Genomic DNA, 11,593 nt, shown 5'->3' with positions numbered 1-11,593 from the left:
GCTACTATACAAATACATGTTTGTGGGATCGTACACGAGTAACCAAATCTCTCTGAATCTCTTTCCTGATGTGTAGAATGAGGTCATTGGGCTCAGTGTTCCCAAAGTCCTTTCACACTCTAAATCTTACGATCTAAATGTCAGAGTCAGGCTGAGAACGTAGGTCTCCTTGCTATAAATCCAATACTCTTTCTACCTTAGCATACTGCATTTCAAAGATTAGGAGAATTGTGCATCTCAAAGATTAGGGGAATTGTGCTCTCGGTAAAGTGCAATATTTTTGTTTCCTGTCAAGTTGTGTGTGAGAGTGTGTATGATCTTTAAAACAGAGACAATTGATTAGATTTATGTAATTGTCCTATTTAGCATCGGGAAGAAGAAGGAGGAGGAAAAGGAGAGGGAAAATGAAGAGGAGAAAGAAAAGGAAAAGTGAAGAAAAGAGTCAAAAAAGAAAGAAGAAAGGAACAAACAGATGGAAGTAAGTGGGGGAGGAAAAAGAGGAGCAGTGTTCAGTCGTTTTAGCTATATCTGATTCTTTGTGACACCATTTGGGGTTTTCTTGGCAAAGATCCGGGAATGTTTGCCATTTTCTTCCATTTGATTCCAACCCTGGTGCTCTATCCATTGTACACTTAGTGAGACCCCACCCCCACTCCCACCCGAAGCAGAATATCTTGAAACTCTGCTCTTGGTCTGTAAATTGGAAGCTCCTGGGACCTTCTTAATTTTTAATTTGGGCTGTAGAATTATTCATCTGGGATAGAATTTACTTTGCATGAATAGGATCACAGTTTATTTTGTCCTTCAGGAAAAATGCAGTAGAATTGCTGTTTTGCTTCAATATGGGTCTTTCCTCAACTCTTTCATCTTGGCAAAACAGCTATATTACATGACTCAGTTTGAGCCCCTTCTCCTCTTTTAAAGCATTTGTTGATAGATCGAATGAATCAGTCAATCAATGAATCAATAAGTATGATTAAATATTGTGTTCCAGGTATTTGGCTAATCTATAGTGACCTTAATTTTCTACAAGATCTTATAGATCTTATATCACAACTTAGCACTTGACCACGTGTTCTCTCTGAATTGTTCTTTAACTGCTTTATGTAATGATTTAATTTGCACTATATTTGGCAATCTAAAGATATGGATTCCAAATCCAGCTCTTGCAGTAGCTTATGTGGCTATGCTCAAGTCAAATTGTTCCCTTCTTCAAGTAGGTCTTAGTTTTCTCATCCATAATATATGTATATATGTATATATATACACATATATGTATATATATATATATATATATATATATAAAATAAATAAATCAGTTGACTGAAAAATCAATGAGCCCTTATGAATCATTATCTGTGTGCCAGATACTATAGTAAGCACCGAGGTTACAAATACCAGAATTTCAAAATCTTAACATCGTTTAAATTTTAGTACCTTATGCTCTTGTTATGAAGAAATATTTTGGTTTATTATCAAGTTATGTCTATGTGAATGTCCTACAGAAGAGAGGTAATTGATGTGATTTCTAGAATTGTCATAATTTATACATGAGACAAGAGATTCAGGGAGTTTTGGGGATGCAAGATATTGCACACCCCACAATCACCTTTGGTGGGTGGTTGGGAAGTGATTGAGAAGTCTTTGACTAGTAATGCAAGATTAGCCTTATGAAGAATTGGTTTGAGAGGGAAAATAAACAGACTCTGTCAGTCCTTCATTACTGTACAAGTGTGAAAATCATTCTACTCTTCCTTCATCCTTTTCATACCTCAGTATTTGATACTTGAAGAGTCTATGACTGTCAGCATGATAACTTCCCTCCACTGATAGAGATTGCCACCCATCTCTGCCATCATTTGCAGTCTGTGAAAGTAGTGGCAACCAAAGTATTAATCACCTCCTGGCTAATCTAGGAATGTGCTTCTTTGAATTTACCCAGGCAGATCATAAAACATAGATGGTTCACCAGGGGCATAAGTAAAGCATTTCCAATATGGCGAACTAGGTTCAATGTGTTGTCATCGATTTGAACAGCCCACAAAATTCAGGGCCACTTCCATGCTGTGATATGATTCCAGAGAAAGATTTTAGCCTATATACTTGATTTTTCATGGGCATATATGAGTGGGAATTGTATCTTCATCTGTATTTTCATTGGTATAGAGAACTCTGACCATGGACACATTCTCAAAAAATATAGATGGACAACTTGTGGAAAATTTATTCAGGGGCAGAGGTTAAGGTTTCATGTTCAGTATGTATCAGAGCCTAGACAGGAATCTAGTTCTTTCTGATCTTAAATTTTATATACTCTACCCAGTGTATTATGCTGACGTTAATTTTTTTTCTGGACCTGTGATTTTTTTATATAGAGAATTTTTAATGAGGCATCTCGAGCAATGAAGATCTCTTTCTGCTCCCCCATTTATAATCTTAGAGAGGGGACAGTAGCTTTGAGAATTTAAATAATTTTTCCAGGTTACACACTTCAGAAGCCAGCTATCTATACACTACAATACATTGCCTCCAGTGCTATAACTATGCTACCCTTGTTTCCCTAGATCTAAATGGTTCCAAACTCCATTTCAAGATAGAGAGTGAAGAGCCTATATTGAGAAATCAAAAGTGTCCTAAGGGATAGGCATGGTGTAAATGGGCTGTGGAGATGATAGTTTCCTTTCTAGATATTAAGAGCTTCTTATCATACTCATCAAGAAGTAGTTATTGAGCTTTTTTTCAGGATTGCATGAAATCATTGGTGAATAACCAGTAGTAAGCCCCAACCTCTTGGTTTGTTGTACACTTGAATTACTTTGTTGTAAATGATGCCATGAATAAACACACTAAAGGAAAGCATCATTTTTTGTGTGGGTTCATATAGCCGACTATAAAAAAATATAGTTGGCTGGCAGTAAAATCTATCAGAGTTTTTCAACAGCCCCATATTTTAAGCATTCCATCCTAGGCGCCAGCAGCTGCCTCTACATATGTTCCTTGATTTTATGGGCGCATTACTGTGGCGTGAAAGCCATTGGAGCATTACAGGCACATTTTTATTGGGAGTGATTTCAGTGCAACACCATCCTGCTGGCCCACCCCGACCTTCTGCTGCTGGAATGGGAACTACAATTAACAAATGAGAGTAAAGGTAAAAGACAGTAGTGGGTGGCTCTGAGGTGATGAGATCCCTTAGTTCATTAATGGGAGCTGCTTAGTGCTGCTGCCTCAATACACTTGCTAGAGCTGGTCCAGTTTTAGGTGTGTAGTCAAGGGAACGAAGTATCCTAGATGACCCAAATTTTTTTCTATAAAAGAGCACAAGATAAAGACATAATAGCCCTAAAGATGACAGTGAGATTGTAAATGAGGATGCTTATATCCTATTATTAGTACCATAATGAGTATGTTGTTATGACCAGGTTTATAACAAGTATATAATTATCATATATTGATATCTAACTTTTATTATCCTTACCATACACTTCTTGATACTGGAGGATCACCCCAGTTAAATAATGAGACTTTCATTACCTGAAAGTTGGCTTCCAGAAGAACTTTGTGGCTGGGATAAACAATGGCAAAGGCCTTTGTTTAGCAAGGGAGCAAGGAATACCTACATTATGAGAGGCAGTCTTTTACGCAGGAAAGAGCACTAACTATATAATCAGGGGGACATGGATTCAAAACCTTATTACCCTATTATGAAATTGTCATTTTAGTCACTTAGGTAAGTCATCTCTCCTTAAGATTTAGCATTCTTAGCCTTCAAAAGCAAGATGATCTGTAAGGTCCCTTTTGGTTCTGTCAATAAATCAAGAAGATTTTATTAAATGATTACTAGTTGCTAACGGTACAAAAATCAAATTATCCCTGACATCAAGGAGCTACCATTATATTGAGTAAATGATCAAATATAAATAAAAGGTTAGTACATATAAGGGAATGGTAGGGGGAAGGAAATATGAGTAGCATGGTAGATCAAGGTCTTGGATCAGGAAATGGTATTTCAATCATCAAGAGACTTGATTTCTGAAAGAAACTATGAATTCTGCTCATTTCACTTAGCATCAATTCATATAAGTCTCTCTAGATCTCTTTGAAATCATCCTGCTGATTATTTCTTATAGAACAACAATAATCCATAACATTCATGTACCACAACTTATTCAGCCATTCTCCAATTGATGGGCATCCACTCAGTTTCCATTTTTTAGCTACTACAAAAAGGGCTGCCACAAACATTTTTGTACATGTGGGTCCCTTTCCCTCCTTTAAGATCTCTTTGGTATATAAACTAAGTAGAAACATTGCTGGATCAAAGGGTATGCCCTGTTTGATAACCTTTTGAGCACAGTTCCAAATTGTTCTCCAAAATAAAGGGAAGTAGGAATTCTAAGAGGCAGAAGTGAGGAAGAAGAATTTTTCACACATGAAAGTTGAATTTATATAAAAGCATTGAAAAGGGAGATCACATGTTATTTGAGAGGAAAACAGAAAAGGCTAGTGTGGCAGGACTGGAGTGTAGGAGGGGAATTAATGTCCAAAGTATCCATGGGTTTTCTAAGAACAATAGAACTCCGATTTGGAAGAGCCTTTAGTGGCTATCTATTCTAACCAATAATTGAATAAGAATCCTTCTGATATTCCCAGAAAGTGAAGTCTCACACTGCTTATAAACTGATAGATAGGGAGAATCTACTATATCCTGAAGCAGCTAATTCCTCTATGGCATGATTTTAATCCTTGCTTAAATTAAATTTTCTTCTTCATTGTGAACTTAATAACTGTCAACACAGATATTTCAATATACAAAATAGAACAGAAACCTCTATGAGACTCCATGAACTTGTTATGTATACTTGGCTTCTTTTATTTTAAGAAGTATGCATATATTAAAGTTAAAAGAATAGTAGCAAAGCATTCTATTTTGACTTTAATTATTTGGAATTTTCCCTTACATCAAGTTTAAATTTATTTTTGAGGCAAGTTCACCCATCTTGTAGTTCTGACTTTTGCAGCCAAAGAGAAGAAATGTAATCTCTCAGATATGCTAGATTTGGCTTTGGTTTGCCTATTATTTTGGATTATATGTGATCTGGTTTCTTTGGGTGATAGAGAGGTGAATATTTACGATGAAGACATCTTCTCTTCTAATGGGAACTTTTAGCCAAAATGCCTTAAAAGAAACTCTGAAAAGAAATCACACTTGCCCTGAGAAGGAACAGGACTAAACCCCTCAAGTTAAGTCAGTCACAAAGACTTGGCTCCTGTTGTCTCTCTAACCTAGGCTGCTCCTAACTAAATGCCGGATGCTCCCAAACTAATTCTGCTCATTCTTGGATGAGTTCCCCAACAGTTGGCAGAAGAGGCTCAGGAGCAAGTGAGGGGCTGCCTCCCATGTTATACATGCCCCGAATCCAAGCTGGGAGCAGCAGTTTGGTTGAGTGAAAGGAAGGATACCACCCACTTAAAGTGTCACCCCAGGAGATTTTCAAGACCCCAGGCAAAGGAAGGAAGAGTTTATGGCATGAAAATCTTTACTGCATATGTCTCTGACTGAGTGTCTGGGTACCATGGTGATCGACAGACACTTTCTGTCAGTGTCACTTGGCAAGGGCAGCCATGGGGAAAAACAGCACATTCTGTCTAACATTTTCTCATTTGCAAAGACTCAGGGTGGGATAACATAATCCAGCTCATTCCAGCAAATATTTCTCAATATTCTCGATTTCTCCAGCTGATCTTTATATGATATTTGATTTAGTTCAGTTAAATTCAGTAACCTTGAATTAAGTCCATGCTATGTGCTAGACACTGTTCTAGGTACTGGGTATCCAAAAACAAATAATCGCTCTCTCCAAGAAGATTAAATTTTAGTGTGAGGCAGGAAGAAGGTTATAAAAGGTACACAGGTAAGCAAATAGACGATAATCTGAAAAATGAGCAAGAGTTTTGATATCTGGGAGAATGGGGGGGGGGTCTTCATAGAAGTGATCAAAATGAATCTTGAAGCAAAGGTTCTTAAAGTCCTGATAACATGGCACTTGAGGCAAGTTCCAAGTAGGAATCTCCATATAGAAGTTCCAAGAAGTGAAGATGAAAAAGGACACTTTCTAGGCCTGGGCAGGGGTGAGGAGTAAAGGAGTATTCATTTATATAGTGTTTTCTGTGTGCTAAGTACTAGGCTAATCATTTTTACAAATATTAGCTGAACTGATTCTCCCAACAATCCTGTGAAATTGATACCATTATTATTCACATTTTATAATTGAGGAAACTGAGGCAGACAGCAGTTGAGGCTCTTGCCCAAGGTCACATAGAGTGTCAGTGTTAGAGGTCAGAATTGAGCTCCTCACTTGATTCAAGTGCAGTGCTTTGTCCACTATGCCCTATATCTGTCTGTAAAAGGAAACAGCTTATGTAAAGGACTAGGAGGGGAGGAGATGGCATAACTAATACTTATACTACATATGTTGAGAGAGTAATGATTAATAAGCCCTGAATGATATTCTGGGCTTATTAATCATTACTCTCTCAACATATGTAGTTCCCGTTCTGGTCAGAGTGGACTACTCATAATTAGTTATCCATATTAGTTTATCTTAAACACAGATCTTATCATATCTTAGCACCCCTCCTATTTAATAAACTTTGGTGACTATTAACTCTAGGTTCAAATATAAAATCCTTTATTTATTTATTTATTTTTTTGCTATCAAAACCCTTCATAAAATGTTCTTTTCCTGTTTTTCATTGTACTTTCCTCCACATACTCTAGGGTCCAGGAATACTGGTATCCTTCTTCCTCCAACAAGATGATGCTTCATCTCTCAACTCTGATAATTCTCACTGGATGTTTCCTATCACTGAAATGCTTTCCCTTTTCATTGCTGTCTCCTGGATTCCCTGGCATCTTTCAAATCTTAATTAAAACCCCACTTTCTACGGGGAAACTTTATCAGTCCACCTTAATTGTGATGCCTCCTTTTTGAAATTATTCACAATTTATCCTGTATAAATCTCTGTACTTAGATGTTTGTTGTCTCCATCATTATACTGTGAGCTTCTTGAAATCCTGGACAATATTTTTGGTCTTTCTTTGTATTTTTAGAGTTTAGCAAACTTCCTGACACATAATAAGTGCTTAATACATGTTTGTTTCCTGATTAAATAAATTTATTGTGACCTGAGTTGCTCAAACGTTTCAAAGTCTTAATTTCTTCATCAAGAAAATGAAATGGCTGGATTAGGTAACACCTAAGATTTCTACTAAGCTTCAAATATATGATTTTATGACTAGCATCTCTTGACTAGGAAAAAAACATCTAGTTGTTTATTAGGGGTGGGGAGAAGGAGAGTTATCTTTGGACTTCTTGTGTCTATATGACTGGAGCCAAACAGCACAAGAATTCAGAAAAAATAGCATTCACCAATGGGAGAGCCAGTCAATGAGAAGATGAATGTGAAATCCCGGTGATTCCATATTTACCAGATGTATTCCAAATCTCAGTTCGCTAGCACCGTATTGTCTTTAGATGAATAGGGTCTTTTCTATTATTTCTGCATCTATACAATGAAGGCTTGGAATCTGAATTTCTATCTGGCTCTAGCATTCTTTGATTAAAAATCCTGGTCACATTTTAATTAATGTAAGCCTCTGTGTCTAAGATTTGGAAGTCCTGGTAGGTGCATATTTTAGAGGGCTTACTTGAATCTTTCTAAAGCTAGTCTCTGAGTTTCTTTACCTACATAACTTAATCCCTCCAGAGACATAAGAATGAGAGGGATGAGAAGATCCATTAATGAAAGATGAGGAAGAGGCAGCTTGGCTTGGGCAGTATTACCCATTTATTACTTTATTCCTTCTGACCCACTTTAATCCTCTCTGAATGGAACTGCCAATTGTATTGCATAATCCATTCTACTTGGGGAAGACAGGGACAGCGGTGGGAGTGATTGGGGGAAGGAATGGCCTGAACATGAAATCCAGTAAGAATACTGAGTTCCAGCTTCTGAACTAAGAAGCACAATAATTAAAGCACTATTTACAAGGCAGTAAAGACAGCTAATTACTGGCAAATGAGATTGGGATGATGCTACTTTCCAGTGAAAGAGGACTAGGATCAAACTTCATTGTAAATCCTCCAGCTGCCTAGTTTGTTAATTATGATCTTCACAATCCCCTTGCTGGCAATGGTTATTTAATTTATTGTCACTCAATAAGAAAGAATGATTGGAAACTGAGGTAGGAAGGAAAAGGATCTCTCTGCTTTGTTTTGAACTTTAAATTACTTTAGCTAGAGACTTACAAGTGGAGGGAAATAGAAATAACAAATCACACCACAAGACATTCTACTTAGACCACTAAAAGGCTGCTTTTTTGTTAAGTAACTTGTCTGCCCCAAGTTATAAGGGCAAGCAGAAGGTGTATTTCATAAGTACTTGTTGAATACACAAAGATGTAGCAGAGATGTTACTTCTACACTGTTGGCACTTAGTAGGGTACTTTGCTTGCATAGTGGGTATTTAAGAAACATTGTTGAATGTCAACTTCAATTCGACAAATTAGTGCCTTTGTTTAAGACATTGTCAAAAAGTATTATACATTACAGAGCTCATAATAGATGCCTGAGAGTACTAGCAAGAGATCCAACCATGGTGATATTATGTCCATTAACATTTCCTCTTCGGGGCTAGTCCTTCAATCAATTTCTTCTTTTTTTTTCTTTGAGGAATTCAAGACATTTTTTATTTCTCATCATTCTGTGCTGTTATTTTTTCTTTTTTATAATTTCACTAGAAGGAGGATGAAAAAGAATTCTTGACAGACTAGCTTTCTGGGTCACATTTAATGGGTCTTATTAGTTTTTTGAGGGGAGGAAGTAATTTCGTGATTTCATCACAATTGGGAACTCTGCATGGAATCTCCCTTTAATAAGGCAGATAGACAACTTGCCTATAATGTATAATCTTTTTAAAATAGCTTTTTATTTACAAAAGATTTTGCATGGGTAATTTTACAGCATTGACAATTGCCAAACCTTTTGTTCCAATTTTCCCCCTTCTTCCCCCTACCCTTTCCTCTAGATGGCAGGTTGACCAAAACATGTTAAATATGCTAAAGTATAAATTAAATACAATATAAGTATACATGTCCTAACAGTTATTTTGCTGTACAAAAAGAATCAGACTCTGAAATAGTGTACAATTAACCTGTGAAGGAAATCAAAAATGCAGACGGACAAAGATAGAGGGATTGGGAATTCTATGTAGTGGTTCTTAGTCATCTCCCAGAGTTCTTTCACTGAATGTAGCTGGTTCAGTTCATTACTGCTCCATTGGAACTGATTTGGTTCATCTCATTGCTGGAGATGGCCATGTCCATCAGAATTGATCATCATATAGTATTGTTGTTGAAGTATATAATGACCTCCTGGTCCTGCTCATATAATGTATAATCTTAAAACAGATACTGAGGAGGAGCAAAAACTTAAGGGATAAATGTAGACCTTTCCAATTCCAATTTCAGTTTCTTAATTATTGTACATCTTGATTTGGGGATGTATATTATAATTATTCCCATAATCTCTTAGTTGTTTCTACCTTCAAAATGACCTGGAGTCATAAAGACCTAAATTTAAATCTTTTCACAGATAATTTTTAGTTGTTACTGGGTAAGTCATATAATAGCTGAAACTTCAAGTTTCTTCCTTTGTAAACAGAATAACAATATCATATACTTTACAAATTACATTACAGAATTGTGATGATCAAATTAGATAACAATTATGAATCATTTTGTAAATTTTGAAATATCATATATTATTATTATATCTTATACTTGAATTTACAAAAATATGGAAAAAAGGAAGTGGAGACATGACTCAGTAAGAAGCAGTTCATCAAAAAAAAAAGATCTGGGGGCTTTAATAGATTTCTAGCTCAAGTTAAATAGCACAGTCATCAAAGCTCATTGGATCTTAGGTTGTAGTCAGAGATATTAAAAAAAGAAGTTTTTATCATACTGACCATACTATATTTGAAGTAGTGGGCTAACGTCTGATTATTGCATTTAGGGAAAGGCATTAATAATTGGGGATATGTCCAGAAGGCAATAAAAATGGTTAAGAGCCTTGATATCATGGCATACGTACATGGGTTGGATGATTAGGGATGCTTTACTTGAGAAAAAATTAATTGGGAAAAGGATGATATGAATCTTCAATTATTTAAAGGACTGACACATGGAAGAGTGATTGTATATGTTTTTTTCCCTATTTGTTCCTATGGGATAGAGACTTGATAAAAGGAAAAATTTCTTATTAATTTGAAGAGAATAAAAGTAAAATCCACTACTTTGGAAGATTGTAGAGTCTTCTTATTTCAGTTGTTTAATCAAAAACTAAATGACAAATTGTCAGATATATTGTAGAATGAATTTTTGTCCAAATTCAGATTAGATAGAATGACTTCTAAGTCCTTCTGACTTCATTCATTCATGACTTCAGAGTCAACTCTGAAATTGAGTTGCCAGACTACTGACTTAGAAACCCCTTGGAAAGATATAGAAAGGTTTGATAACTTTTAGTTATCATGCCATACAAAAGATTAGGTGTGATAAACTAATGACATATGGATATACATACTGAGGATGGTCTTCTCTGTTTGGTTGGACTTTCACCAGGCATGGTATAACCTCCAGGAGGTTAGCCAAAATTCTCTCCTCTGAACTGTAACCATTGATTTCTTGTCCTTCCAGTCTTTAGGAGGAACTAGAAGTGGCCACTGAGTTTTGCAGTGATGATGAAATACAAAGTAATGGTTATCTCTCTAGGCTTTGGGTTACAGGGGGAGTAAATTTGGACTATTGTAGCAATAGGGTCACTGTGGATACAAAAACCCAAATGAAAAAAGCTCTGTCCTTGAGAAGTCTAGTAACAATAGAAACCACCATTTTAATAGATTTTTTTCCAAAGCACGTAACATAAATTATCTCTCATTTGATCTCCACAGCAACCTTATAGAGCAGGTCCCATCATTATCCCCATTTTATAGATGAGGAAACTGAGTTTGGGAGAGGTTAAATGATTTGTCATGGTCACATAATAGGCCACTTAAGCTGCGTATATAATTTATATAGAAATAAACAAAACTGGTAGACATTTTATAGTGGGACTGTTGGGAATGGGTACACAGGATTTGGAAAGGGGGAGAAAAGCTATCTCTTTGCATACGAGGGTGTCATGTATTGACAGATAGATTGAAATAAGGACAGGGTTGGGGAGAATGAACTTTCTGGGCACCAATTATCCATATAACCCTCAGGCTGAAAGAATACTCATATTGCCAATGTTCCTTAAATTTGGGCACCCTGGCAAAACCCTTTGCCATTGTGATTGAATAAGAATTCTGACTAGTAACCACATATCACTGGGTAACACAGAACAGAGGGAATCAATTCTCTATTTTTATCCTCCCAATTGAATGACAGCTTCTTTCTTTCAATTGTGAATCTATTCTGTAGCAACAAAACACTTTTTAAAAAGAATTTTTAGTCAGTGAATAAGAACTCCCAACCCCATTTGATGAC

General features: G+C 36.2%; 1 long non-coding RNA gene across 1 annotated transcript in view; it reads left to right on the top strand.

Annotated features, from left to right (window-relative positions):
- Positions 1–443: 443 nt before the first annotated feature.
- The window catches only part of LOC111721447, a 29,780-nt gene continuing 18,630 nt past the window's right edge, over positions 444–11,593 (top strand). Inside the window, exon 1 of the long non-coding RNA XR_002770636.2 lies at positions 444–478. This is a non-coding gene — a long non-coding RNA (uncharacterized LOC111721447). The remainder of the gene's footprint in view (positions 479–11,593) is intronic.

This window comes from Sarcophilus harrisii, chromosome 6, assembly GCF_902635505.1.
Source record: "Sarcophilus harrisii chromosome 6, mSarHar1.11, whole genome shotgun sequence".
Lineage (NCBI taxonomy): Eukaryota > Metazoa > Chordata > Mammalia > Dasyuromorphia > Dasyuridae > Sarcophilus > Sarcophilus harrisii.
The sequence above is the reverse complement of the archived record's forward strand: the minus strand, read 5'-3'. Positions and strand labels throughout refer to the sequence as shown.